Here is a 13,484-nt window from a genome sequence, read left to right as displayed (position 1 = left end):
GAGGAGCTGGTGAGCGGAGCATTGTGAGGAGGAGCTGGTGAGTGAAGCATAGTGAGGAGGAGCTGGTGAGCGGAGCATTGTGAGGAGGAGCTGGTGAGTGAAGCATTGTGAGGAGGAGCTGGTGAGTGAAGCATTGTGAAGAGGAGCTGGTGAGCGGAGCATTGTGAGGAGGAGCTGGTGAGCAGAGCATAGTTAGGAGGAGCTGGTGAGCGGAGCAATGTGAGGAGGAGCTGGTGAGTGGAGCATAGTGAGGAGGAGCTGGTGAGCGGAGCATAGTGAGGAGGAGCTGGTGAGTGAAGCATAGTGAGGAGGAGCTGGTGAGTGGAGCATAGTGAGGAGGAGCTGGTGAGTGGAGCATAGTGAGGAGGAGCTGGTGAGTGGAGCAATGTGAGGAGGAGCTGGTGAGCGGAGCAATGTGAGGAGGAGCTGGTGAGTGGAGCATTGTGAGGAGGAGCTGGTGAGCGGAGCATAGTGAGGAGGAGCTGGTGAGCGGAGCATTGTGAGGAGGAGCTGGTGAGCGGAGCATAGTGAGGAGGAGCTGGTGAGCGGAGCATTGTGAGGAGGAGCTGGTGAGCGGAGCATTGTGAGGAGGAGCTGGTGAGCGGAGCATTGTGAGGAGGAGCTGGTGAGCGGAGCATTGTGAGGAGGATCTGGTGAGTGGAGCAATGTGAGGAGGAGCTGGTCAGCGGAGCATTGTGAGGAGGAGCTGGTGAGCGGAGCATAGTGAGGAGGAGCTGGTGAGCGGAGCATTGTGAGGAGGAGCTGGTGAGTGGAGCAATGTGAGGAGGAGCTGGTGAGCGGAGCATTGTGAGGAGGAGCTGGTGAGCGGAGCATAGTGAGGAGGAGCTGGTGAGCGGAGCATTGTGAGGAGGAGCTGGTGAGTGAAGCATTGTGAGGAGGAGCTGGTGAGCGGAGCATTGTGAGGAGGAGCTGGTGAGCAGAGCATAGTGAGGAGGAGCTGGTGAGCGGAGCATTGTGAGGAGGAGCTGGTGAGTGGAGCATTGTGAGGAGGAGCTGGTGAGTGAAGCATTGTGAGGAGGAGCTGGTGAACAGAGCATAATGAGGAGGAGCTGGTGAGCGGACCATAGTGAGGAGGAGCTGGTGAGCAGAGCATAGTGAGGAGGAGCTGGTGAGCGGAGCATTGTGAGGAGGAGCTGGTGAGTGAAGCATAGTGAGGAGGAGCTGGTGAGCGGAGCATAGTGAGGAGGAGCTGGTGAGCGGAGCATTGTGAGGAGGAGCTGGTGAGCGGAGCATTGTGAGGAGGAGCTGGTGAGTGAAGCATTGTGAGGAGGAGCTGGTGAGTGAAGCATTGTGAGGAGGAGCTGGTGAGCGGAGCATTGTGAGGAGGAGCTGGTGAGCAGAGCATAGTTAGGAGGAGCTGGTGAGCGGAGCAATGTGAGGAGGAGCTGGTGAGTGGAGCATAGTGAGGTGGTGAGCGGAGCATAGTGAGGAGGAGCTGGTGAGTGGAGCATAGTGAGGAGGAGCTGGTGAGTGGAGCAATGTGAGGAGGAGCTGGTGAGCGGAGCAATGTGAGGAGGAGCTGGTGAGTGGAGCATAGTGAGGAGGAGCTGGTGAGCGGAGCATAGTGAGGAGGAGCTGGTGAGCGGAGCATTGTGAGGAGGAGCTGGTGAGCGGAGCATTGTGAGGAGGAGCTGGTGAGCGGAGCATAGTGAGGAGGAGCTGGTGAGCGGAGCATTGTGAGGAGGAGCTGGTGAGCGGAGCAATGTGAGGAGGAGCTGGTGAGCGGAGCATTGTGAGGAGGAGCTGGTGAGCGGAGCAATGTGAGGAGGAGCTGGTGAGCGGAGCATTGTGAGGAGGAGCTGGTGAGCGGAGCATTGTGAGGAGGAGCTGGTGAGCGGAGCATTGTGAGGAGGAGCTGGTGAGCGGAGCAATGTGAGGAGGAGCTAGTGAATGGAGCATTGTGAGGAGGAGCTGGTGAGCAGAGCATAATGAGGAGGAGCTGGTGAGCGGACCATAGTGAGGAGGAGCTGGTGAGCAGAGCATAATGAGGAGGAGCTGGTGAGCGGAGCAATGTGAGGAGGAGCTGGTGAGCGGAGCATAGTGAGGAGGAGCTGGTGAGCGGAGCATAGTGAGGAGGAGCTGGTGAGCGGAGCATAGTGAGGAGGAGCTGGTGAGCGGAGCATTGTGAGGAGGAGCTGGTGAGCGGAGCATTGTGAGGAGGAGCTGGTGAGTGGAGCAATGTGAGGAGGAGCTGGTGAGCGGAGCATAGTGAGGAGGAGCTGGTGAGCGGAGCATTGTGAGGAGGAGCTGGTGAGCGGAGCATAGTGAGGAGGAGCTGGTGAGCGGAGCATAGTGAGGAGGAGCTGGTGAGCGGAGCATTGTGAGGAGGAGCTGGTGAGCGGAGCATAGTGAGGAGGAGCTGGTGAGCGGAGCATTGTGAGGAGGAGCTGGTGAGCGGAGCAATGTGAGGAGGAGCTGGTGAGTGGAGCATTGTGAGGAGGAGCTGGTGAGCGGAGCATTGTGAGGTGGAGCTGGTGAGTGGAGCAATGTGAGGAGGAGCTGGTGAGCGGAGCATAGTGAGGAGGAGCTGGTGAGCGGAGCATTGTGAGGAGGAGCTGGTGAGCGGAGCATTGTGAGGAGGAGCTGGTGAGCGGAGCATTGTGAGGAGGAGCTGGTGAGCGGAGCAATGTGAGGAGGAGCTGGTGAGTGGAGCATTGTGAGGAGGAGCTGGTGAGCGGAGCATTGTGAGGAGGAGCTGGTGAGCGGAGCATAGTGAGGAGGAGCTGGTGAGCGGAGCATAGTGAGGAGGAGCTGGTGAGTGGAGCATTGTGAGGAGGAGCTGGTGAGCGGAGCATTGTGAGGAGGAGCTGGTGAGTGGAGCAATGTGAGGAGGAGCTGGTGAGCGGAGCATTGTGAGGAGGAGCTGGTGAGCGGAGCATTGTGAGGAGGAGCTGGTGAGCGGAGCATAGTGAGGAGGAGCTGGTGAGCGGAGCATTGTGAGGAGGAGCTGGTGAGCGGAGCATTGTGAGGAGGAGCTGGTGAGTGAAGCATAGTGAGGAGGAGCTGGTGAGCGGAGCATTGTGAGGAGGAGCTGGTGAGCGGAGCATTGTGAGGAGGAGCTGGTGAGTGAAGCATTGTGAGGAGGTGCTGGTGAGCGGAGCATAGTGAGGAGGAGCTGGTGAGCAGAGCATAGTGAGGAGGAGCTGGTGAGCGGAGCATTGTGAGGAGGAGCTGGTGAGCGGAGCATTGTGAGGAGGAGCTGGTGAGCGGAGCAATGTGAGGAGGAGCTGGTGAGCGGAGCAATGTGAGGAGGAGCTGGTGAGCGGAGCATTTTGAGGAGGAGCTGGTGAGTGGAGCAATGTGAGGAGGAGCTGGTGAGCGGAGCATTGTGAGGAGGAGCTGGTGAGCGGAGCATAGTGAGGAGGAGCTGGTGAGCAGAGCATAGTGAGGAGGAGCTGGTGAGCGGAGCATTGTGAGGAGGAGCTGGTGAGCGGAGCATAGTGAGGAGGAGCTGGTGAGCGGAGCAATGTGAGGAGGAGCTGGTGAGTGGAGCATTGTGAGGAGGAGCTGGTGAGCGGAGCATTTTGAGGAGGAGCTGGTGAGTGGAGCAATGTGAGGAGGAGCTGGTGAGCGGAGCATTGTGAGGAGGAGCTGGTGAGCGGAGCAATGTGAGGAGGAGCTGGTGAGTGGAGCATTGTGAGGAGGAGCTGGTGAGCGGAGCATTGTGAGGAGGAGCTGGTGAGCAGAGCATAATGAGGTGGAGCTGGTGAGTGGAACATAGGAGGAGCTGGTGAATGGAGCATTGTGAGGAGGAGCTGGTGAGCAGAGCATAGTGAGGAGGAGCTGGTGAGCGGACCATAGTGAGGAGGAGCTGGTGAGCAGAGCATAATGAGGAGGAGCTGGTGAGCGGAGCAATGTGAGGAGGAGCTGGTGAGCGGAGCATAGTGAGGAGGAGCTGGTGAGCGGAGCATAGTGAGGAGGAGCTGGTGAGCGGAGCATAGTGAGGAGGAGCTGGTGAGCGGAGCATTGTGAGGAGGAGCTGGTGAGCGGAGCATTGTGAGGAGGAGCTGGTGAGTGGAGCAATGTGAGGAGGAGCTGGTGAGCGGAGCATAGTGAGGAGGAGCTGGTGAGCGGAGCATTGTGAGGAGGAGCTGGTGAGCGGAGCATAGTGAGGAGGAGCTGGTGAGCGGAGCATAGTGAGGAGGAGCTGGTGAGCGGAGCATTGTGAGGAGGAGCTGGTGAGCGGAGCATAGTGAGGAGGAGCTGGTGAGCGGAGCATTGTGAGGAGGAGCTGGTGAGCGGAGCAATGTGAGGAGGAGCTGGTGAGTGGAGCATTGTGAGGAGGAGCTGGTGAGCGGAGCATTGTGAGGTGGAGCTGGTGAGTGGAGCAATGTGAGGAGGAGCTGGTGAGCGGAGCATAGTGAGGAGGAGCTGGTGAGCGGAGCATTGTGAGGAGGAGCTGGTGAGCGGAGCATTGTGAGGAGGAGCTGGTGAGCGGAGCATTGTGAGGAGGAGCTGGTGAGCGGAGCAATGTGAGGAGGAGCTGGTGAGTGGAGCATTGTGAGGAGGAGCTGGTGAGCGGAGCATTGTGAGGAGGAGCTGGTGAGCGGAGCATAGTGAGGAGGAGCTGGTGAGCGGAGCATAGTGAGGAGGAGCTGGTGAGTGGAGCATTGTGAGGAGGAGCTGGTGAGCGGAGCATTGTGAGGAGGAGCTGGTGAGTGGAGCAATGTGAGGAGGAGCTGGTGAGCGGAGCATTGTGAGGAGGAGCTGGTGAGCGGAGCATTGTGAGGAGGAGCTGGTGAGCGGAGCATAGTGAGGAGGAGCTGGTGAGCGGAGCATTGTGAGGAGGAGCTGGTGAGCGGAGCATTGTGAGGAGGAGCTGGTGAGTGAAGCATAGTGAGGAGGAGCTGGTGAGCGGAGCATTGTGAGGAGGAGCTGGTGAGCGGAGCATTGTGAGGAGGAGCTGGTGAGTGAAGCATTGTGAGGAGGTGCTGGTGAGCGGAGCATAGTGAGGAGGAGCTGGTGAGCAGAGCATAGTGAGGAGGAGCTGGTGAGCGGAGCATTGTGAGGAGGAGCTGGTGAGCGGAGCATTGTGAGGAGGAGCTGGTGAGCGGAGCAATGTGAGGAGGAGCTGGTGAGCGGAGCAATGTGAGGAGGAGCTGGTGAGCGGAGCATTTTGAGGAGGAGCTGGTGAGTGGAGCAATGTGAGGAGGAGCTGGTGAGCGGAGCATTGTGAGGAGGAGCTGGTGAGCGGAGCATTGTGAGGAGGAGCTGGTGAGCGGAGCATAGTGAGGAGGAGCTGGTGAGCGGAGCAATGTGAGGAGGAGCTGGTGAGTGGAGCATTGTGAGGAGGAGCTGGTGAGCGGAGCATTTTGAGGAGGAGCTGGTGAGTGGAGCAATGTGAGGAGGAGCTGGTGAGCGGAGCATTGTGAGGAGGAGCTGGTGAGCGGAGCAATGTGAGGAGGAGCTGGTGAGTGGAGCATTGTGAGGAGGAGCTGGTGAGCGGAGCATTGTGAGGAGGAGCTGGTGAGCAGAGCATAATGAGGTGGAGCTGGTGAGTGGAACATAGGAGGAGCTGGTGAGTGGAGCATTGAGAGGAGGAGCTGGTGAGCGGAGCAATGTGAGGAGGAGCTGGTGAGTGGAGCATAGTGAGGAGGAGCTGGTGAGCGGAGCATAGTGAGGAGGAGCTGGTGAGCGGAGCAATGTGAGGAGGAGCTGGTGAGCGGAGCATTTTGAGGAGGAGCTGGTGAGTGGAGCATTGTGAGGAGGAGCTGGTGAGCGGAGCATTTTGAGGAGGAGCTGGTGAGTGGAGCAATGTGAGGAGGAGCTGGTGAGCGGAGCATTGTGAGGAGGAGCTGGTGAGCGGAGCAATGTGAGGAGGAGCTGGTGAGTGGAGCATTGTGAGGAGGAGCTGGTGAGCGGAGCATTGTGAGGAGGAGCTGGTGAGCAGAGCATAATGAGGTGGAGCTGGTGAGTGGAACATAGGAGGAGCTGGTGAGCGGAGCATTGAGAGGAGGAGCTGGTGAGCGGAGCAATGTGAGGAGGAGCTGGTGAGTGGAGCATAGTGAGGAGGAGCTGGTGAGCGGAGCAATGTGAGGAGGAGCTGGTGAGCGGAGCATTTTGAGGAGGAGCTGGTGAGTGGAGCAATGTGAGGAGGAGCTGGTGAGCGGAGCATTGTGAGGAGGAGCTGGTGAGCGCAGCAATGTGAGGAGGAGCTGGTGAGCGGAGCATTGTGAGGAGGAGCTGGTGAGCGGAGCATAGTGAGGAGGAGCTGGTGAGCGGAGCATAGTGAGGAGGAGCTGGTGAGCGGATCATTGTGAGGAGGAGCTGGTGAGCGGAGCATTGTGAGGAGGAGCTGGTGAGTGGAGCAATGTGAGGAGGAGCTGGTGAGTGGAGCATAGTGAGGAGGAGCTGGTGAGCGGAGCAATGTGAGGAGGAGCTGGTGAGTGGAGCATTGTGAGGAGGAGCTGGTGAGCGGAGCATTGTGAGGAGGAGCTGGTGAGCAGAGCATAATGAGGTGGAGCTGGTGAGTGGAACATAGGAGGAGCTGGTGAGCGGAGCATTGAGAGGAGGAGCTGGTGAGCGGAGCAATGTGAGGAGGAGCTGGTGAGTGGAGCATAGTGAGGAGGAGCTGGTGAGCGGAGCAATGTGAGGAGGAGCTGGTGAGCGGAGCATTTTGAGGAGGAGCTGGTGAGTGGAGCAATGTGAGGAGGAGCTGGTGAGCGGAGCATTGTGAGGAGGAGCTGGTGAGCGGAGCAATGTGAGGAGGAGCTGGTGAGCGGAGCATTGTGAGGAGGAGCTGGTGAGCGGAGCATAGTGAGGAGGAGCTGGTGAGCGGAGCATAGTGAGGAGGAGCTGGTGAGCGGATCATTGTGAGGAGGAGCTGGTGAGCGGAGCATTGTGAGGAGGAGCTGGTGAGTGGAGCAATGTGAGGAGGAGCTGGTGAGCGGAGCAATGTGAGGAGGAGCTGGTGAGCGGAGCAATGTGAGGAGGAGCTGGTGAGCGGAGCAATGTGAGGAGGAGCTGGTGAGCGGAGCATAGTGAGGAGGAGCTGGTGAGCGGAGCATAGTGAGGAGGAGCTGGTGAGCGGAGCAATGTGAGGAGGAGCTGGTGAGCGGAGCATTGTGAGGAGGAGCTGGTGAGCGGAGCATTGTGAGGAGGAGCTGGTGAGCGGAGCAATGTGAGGAGGAGCTGGTGAGCGGAGCATAGTGAGGAGGAGCTGGTGAGCGGAGCAATGTGAGGAGGAGCTGGTGAGCGGAGCATTTTGAGGAGGAGCTGGTGAGTGGAGCAATGTGAGGAGGAGCTGGTGAGCGGAGCAATGTGAGGAGGAGCTGGTGAGCGGAGCATAGTGAGGAGGAGCTGGTGAGTGAAGCACAGTGAGGAGGAGCTGGTGAGCGGAGCATAGTGAGGAGGAGCTGGTGAGCGGAGCAATGTGAGGAGGAGCTGGTGAGCGGAGCATAGTGAGGAGGAGCTGGTGAGCGGAGCATAGTGAGGAGGAGCTGGTGAGCGGAGCAATGTGAGGAGGAGCTGGTGAGCGGAGCATTGTGAGGAGGAGCTGGTGAGCGGAGCATTGTGAGGAGGAGCTGGTGAGCGGAGCAATGTGAGGAGGAGCTGGTGAGCAGAGCATAGTGAGGAGGAGCTGGTGAGCGGAGCAATGTGAGGAGGAGCTGGTGAGCGGAGCATTTTGAGGAGGAGCTGGTGAGTGGAGCAATGTGAGGAGGAGCTGGTGAGCGGAGCAATGTGAGGAGGAGCTGGTGAGCGGAGCATAGTGAGGAGGAGCTGGTGAGCGGAGCAATGTGAGGAGGAGCTGGTGAGCGGAGCATTGTGAGGAGGAGCTGGTGAGCGGAGCAATGTGAGGAGGAGCTGGTGAGCGGAGCATAGTGAGGAGGAGCTGGTGAGCGGAGCATAGTGAGGAGGAGCTGGTGAGCGGAGCAATGTGAGGAGGAGCTGGTGAGCGGAGCATTGTGAGGAGGAGCTGGTGAGCGGAGCAATGTGAGGAGGAGCTGGTGAGTGGAGCATAGTGAGGAGGAGCTGGTGATCCACAGTATCGAATGCAGCAGAGAGATCCAGGAGGATCAGCAGGGAGTAGTGACCATTAGATTTAGCTGTTAGTAGATCATTAGAGACTTCAGTAAGGAGCAGTTTCAGTAGAATGTAAGCAGCGGAAACCGGATTGTAAAGCGTCGAGCAGAGAGTTATCTGACAGACAGCGGATTAAACGGGAGTGGACCAGACGTTCCAGGAGTTTGGAGATGAAGGGGAGATTAGAGACAGGTCTGTAGTTAGCGGCACAATTTTGGTCCAGGGATGGTTTTGTAAGTAATGGGTGTATGCTGGCGAGTGTGACGGAGGAGGGAAAGACACCAGAGGAGAGAGAGAGAATATTGTAGTTAGGTGAGTGGTGACAGCCGGGGGAATTAAGGAGATGTGAGGGAATAGGGTCACTGGTGCAGGCAGTAGGGCGAGAAGATGCGAGGAGCCTGGTGACTTCTTCTGTGGCCGGATCAAAGGGTGAAAGTGAGCTAGATGAAGTGTAGGAGGGCAGACAATGTGTGGTGTAGGAGGGCAGACAATGTGTGGTGTAGGAGGGCAGACAATGTGTGGTGTAGAGGGCAGACAATGTGCGGTGTAGGAGGGCAGACAATGTGTGGTGTAGGAGGGCAGACAATGTGTGGTGTAGGAGGGCAGACAATGTGTGGTGTAGGAGGGCAGACAATGTGTGGTGTAGGAGGGCAGACAATGTGCGGTGTAGGAGGGCAGACAATGTGTGGTGTAGGAGGGCAGACAATGTGTGGTGTAGGAGGGCAGACAATGTGTGGTGTAGGAGGGCAGACAATGTGTGGTGTAGGAGGGCAGACAATGTGTGGTGTAGGAGGGCAGACAATGTGTGGTGTAGGAGGGCAGACAATGTGCGGTGTAGGAGGGCAGACAATGTGCGGTGTAGGAGGGCAGACAATGTGTGGTGTAGGAGGGCAGACAATGTGCGGTGTAGGAGGGCAGACAATGTGTGGTGTAGGAGGGCAGACAATGTGCGGTGTAGAGGGCAGACAATGTGTGGTGTAGGAGGGCAGACAATGTGTGGTGTAGGAGGGCAGACAATGTGCGGTGTAGGAGGGCAGACAATGTGCGGTGTAGAGGGCAGACAATGTGTGGTGTAGGAGGGCAGACAATGTGCGGTGTAGAGGGCAGACAATGTGTGGTGTAGGAGGGCAGACAATGTGTGGTGTAGGAGGGCAGACAATGTGTGGTGTAGGAGGGCAGACAATGTGCGGTGTAGAGGGCAGACAATGTGTGGTGTAGGAGGGCAGACAATGTGCGGTGTAGGAGGGCAGACAATGTGTGGTGTAGGAGGGCAGACAATGTGTGGTGTAGGAGGGCAGACAATGTGCGGTGTAGAGGGCAGACAATGTGCGGTGTAGAGGGCAGACAATGTGTGGTGTAGGAGGGCAGACAATGTGCGGTGTAGGAGGGCAGACAATGTGCGGTGTAGGAGGGCAGACAATGTGTGGTGTAGGAGGGCAGACAATGTGCGGTGTAGAGGGCAGACAATGTGCGGTGTAGAGGGCAGACAATGTGTGGTGTAGAGGGCAGACAATGTGTGGTGTAGAGGGCAGACAATGTGCGGTGTAGGAGGGCAGACAATGTGCGGTGTAGGAGGGCAGACAATGTGCGGTGTAGGAGGGCAGACAATGTGTGGTGTAGGAGGGCAGACAATGTGTGGTGTAGGAGGGCAGACAATGTGTGGTGTAGGAGGGCAGACAATGTGCGGTGTAGGAGGGCAGACAATGTGTGGTGTAGGAGGGCAGACAATGTGCGGTGTAGAGGGCAGACAATGTGTGGTGTAGAGGGCAGACAATGTGTGGTGTAGAGGGCAGACAATGTGCGGTGTAGGAGGGCAGACAATGTGTGGTGTAGGAGGGCAGACAATGTGCGGTGTAGAGGGCAGACAATGTGCGGTGTAGAGGGCAGACAATGTGCGGTGTAGAGGGCAGACAATGTGTGGTGTAGGAGGGCAGACAATGTGCGGTGTAGGAGGGCAGACAATGTGCGGTGTAGGAGGGCAGACAATGTGTGGTGTAGGAGGGCAGACAATGTGCGGTGTAGAGGGCAGACAATGTGCGGTGTAGAGGGCAGACAATGTGTGGTGTAGGAGGGCAGACAATGTGTGGTGTAGGAGGGAAGACAATGTGCGGTGTAGGAGGGCAGACAATGTGCGGTGTAGGAGGGCAGACAATGTGTGGTGTAGGAGGGCAGACAATGTGTGGTGTAGGAGGGCAGACAATGTGCGGTGTAGGAGGGCAGACAATGTGTGGTGTAGGAGGGCAGACAATGTGTGGTGTAGGAGGGCAGACAATGTGTGGTGTAGGAGGGCAGACAATGTGCGGTGTAGGAGGGCAGACAATGTGCGGTGTAGGAGGGCAGACAATGTGTGGTGTAGGAGGGCAGACAATGTGTGGTGTAGGAGGGCAGACAATGTGCGGTGTAGGAGGGCAGACAATGTGCGGTGTAGGAGGGCAGACAATGTGTGGTGTAGGAGGGCAGACAATGTGTGGTGTAGGAGGGCAGACAATGTGCGGTGTAGAGGGCAGACAATGTGTGGTGTAGGAGGGCAGACAATGTGTGGTGTAGGAGGGCAGACAATGTGTGGTGTAGGAGGGCAGACAATGTGCAGTGTAGGAGGGCAGACAATGTGCGGTGTAGGAGGGCAGACAATGTGTGGTGTAGGAGGGCAGACAATGTGTGGTGTAGGAGGGCAGACAATGTGTGGTGTAGGAGGGCAGACAATGTGTGGTGTAGGAGGGCAGACAATGTGTGGTGTAGGAGGGCAGACAATGTGTGGTGTAGGAGGGCAGACAATGTGCGGTGTAGGAGGGCAGACAATGTGTGGTGTAGGAGGGCAGACAATGTGTGGTGTAGGAGGGCAGACAATGTGTGGTGTAGGAGGGCAGACAATGTGTGGTGTAGGAGGGCAGACAATGTGTGGTGTAGGAGGGCAGACAATGTGTGGTGTAGGAGGGCAGACAATGTGTGGTGTAGGAGGGCAGACAATGTGCGGTGTAGGAGGGCAGACAATGTGCAGTGTAGGAGGGCAGACAATGTGCGGTGTAGGAGGGCAGACAATGTGTGGTGTAGGAGGGCAGACAATGTGTGGTGTAGGAGGGCAGACAATGTGTGGTGTAGGAGGGCAGACAATGTGTGGTGTAGGAGGGCAGACAATGTGTGGTGTAGGAGGGCAGACAATGTGTGGTGTAGGAGGGCAGACAATGTGTGGTGTAGGAGGGCAGACAATGTGCGGTGTAGGAGGGCAGACAATGTGCAGTGTAGGAGGGCAGACAATGTGCGGTGTAGGAGGGCAGACAATGTGTGGTGTAGGAGGGCAGACAATGTGTGGTGTAGGAGGGCAGACAATGTGTGGTGTAGGAGGGCAGACAATGTGTGGTGTAGGAGGGCAGACAATGTGTGGTGTAAGAGGGCAGACAATGTGTGGTGTAGGAGGGCAGACAATGTGCGGTGTAGGAGGGCAGACAATGTGCGGTGTAGGAGGGCAGACAATGTGTGGTGTAGGAGGGCAGACAATGTGTGGTGTAGGAGGGCAGACAATGTGCGGTGTAGGAGGGCAGACAATGTGTGGTGTAGGAGGGCAGACAATGTGTGGTGTAGGAGGGCAGACAATGTGTGGTGTAGGAGGGCAGACAATGTGTGGTGTAGGAGGGCAGACAATGTGTGGTGTAGGAGGGCAGACAATGTGCGGTGTAGGAGGGCAGACAATGTGTGGTGTAGGAGGGCAGACAATGTGTGGTGTAGGAGGGCAGACAATGTGCGGTGTAGGAGGGCAGACAATGTGTGGTGTAGGAGGGCAGACAATGTGTGGTGTAGGAGGGCAGACAATGTGTGGTGTAGGAGGGCAGACAATGTGTGGTGTAGGAGGGCAGACAATGTGCGGTGTTATGAGGCCGGGAGGAAATTTCCCATATAATAATATATATAATAATTGGCCAGGTCGTCTGCGCTGAGGTTGGTGGTTGGGGCCAGAACTCTTGGTCCTAGGAGGGAATGGAAAGTATCAGAGTGGTTTAGGATTGTTGGCTAGAGTGGTGATGAGGGTGTTGAAGTCGCTTGTTTGGAGAGGTGAAGGGCAGCATTGTATGTTTTGAGCATAAACTTAGAATGGATGAAATCTTCGGCTAGATTGCATTTTCTCCACGTTCTGCGCACCTGGAGCACCGCTGGAGAAAGCATGTTTGCAACGTGTGCCAGGACTGCTGCCGTCTGTGCAGAGTGGCTCTGTGTGTAGCAGGAGCAGCTTAATCCAGGGCTACTGCCGTCTGTGCAGAGTGGCTCTGTGTGTAGCAGCAGCAGCTTAATCCAGGGCTACTGCCGTCTGTGCAGAGTGGCTCTGTGTGTAGCAGGTACAGCTTCATCCAGGGCTACTGCCGTCTGTGCAGAGTGGCTCTGTGTGTAGCAGCAGCAGCTTAATCCAGGGCTGCCGCTGTCTGTGCAGAGTGGCTCTGTGTGTAGCAGCAGCAGCTTAATCCAGGGCTACTGCCGTCTGTGCAGAGTGGCTCTGTGTGTAGCAGGTGCAGCTTCATCCAGGGCTACTGCCGTCTGTGCAGAGTGGCTCTGTGTGTAGCAGGTGCAGCTTCATCCAGTGCTGTTGCCGTCTGTGCAGAGTGGTTCTGTGTGTAGCAGGAGCAGCTTAATCCAGGGCTGCCGCTGTCTGTGCAGAGTGGCTCTGTGTGTAGCAGGAGCAGCTTAATCCAGGGCTGCCGCTGTCTGTGCAGAGTGGCTCTGTGTGTAGCAGCAGCAGCTTAATCCAGGGCTACTGCCGTCTGTGCAGAGTGGCTCTGTGTGTAGCAGGTGCAGCTTCATCCAGGGCTACTGCCGTCTGTGCAGAGTGGCTCTGTGTGTAGCAGGTGCAGCTTCATCCAGGGCTACTGCCGTCTGTGCAGAGTGGCTCTGTGTGTAGCAGGTGCAGCTTCATCCAGTGCTGTTGCCGTCTGTGTAGAGTGGTTCTGTGTGTAGCAGGTGCAGCTTCATCCAGGGCTACTGCCGTCTGTGCAGAGTGGCTCTGTGTGTAGCAGCAGCAGCTTAATCCAGGGCTACTGCCGTCTGTGCAGAGTGGCTCTGTATGTAGCAGGTGCAGCTTCATCCAGGGCTGCTGCCGTCTGTGCAGAGTGGCTCTGTGTGTAGCAGGAGCAGCTTAATCCAGGGCTACTGCCGTCTGTGCAGAGTGGCTCTGTGTGTAGCAGGTGCAGCTTAATCCAGGGCTACCGCCATCTGTGCAGAGTGGCTCTGTGTGTAGCAGGTGCAGCTTCATCCAGGGCTGCCACCATCGGTGCAGAGTGGCTCTGTGTGTAGCAGGTGCAGCTTCATCCAGGGCTGCCACCATCGGTGCAGAGTGGCTCTGTGTGTAGCAGGTGCAGCTTCATCCAGGGCTGCTGCCGTCTGTGCAGAGTGGCTCTGTGTGTAGCAGGTGCAGCTTCATCCAGGACTGCCGCCGTCTGTGCAGAGTGGCTCTGTGT

Source organism: Anomaloglossus baeobatrachus, chromosome 2 (assembly GCF_048569485.1).
Source record: "Anomaloglossus baeobatrachus isolate aAnoBae1 chromosome 2, aAnoBae1.hap1, whole genome shotgun sequence".
Lineage (NCBI taxonomy): Eukaryota > Metazoa > Chordata > Amphibia > Anura > Aromobatidae > Anomaloglossus > Anomaloglossus baeobatrachus.
This window is presented reverse-complemented; position numbering follows the sequence as displayed.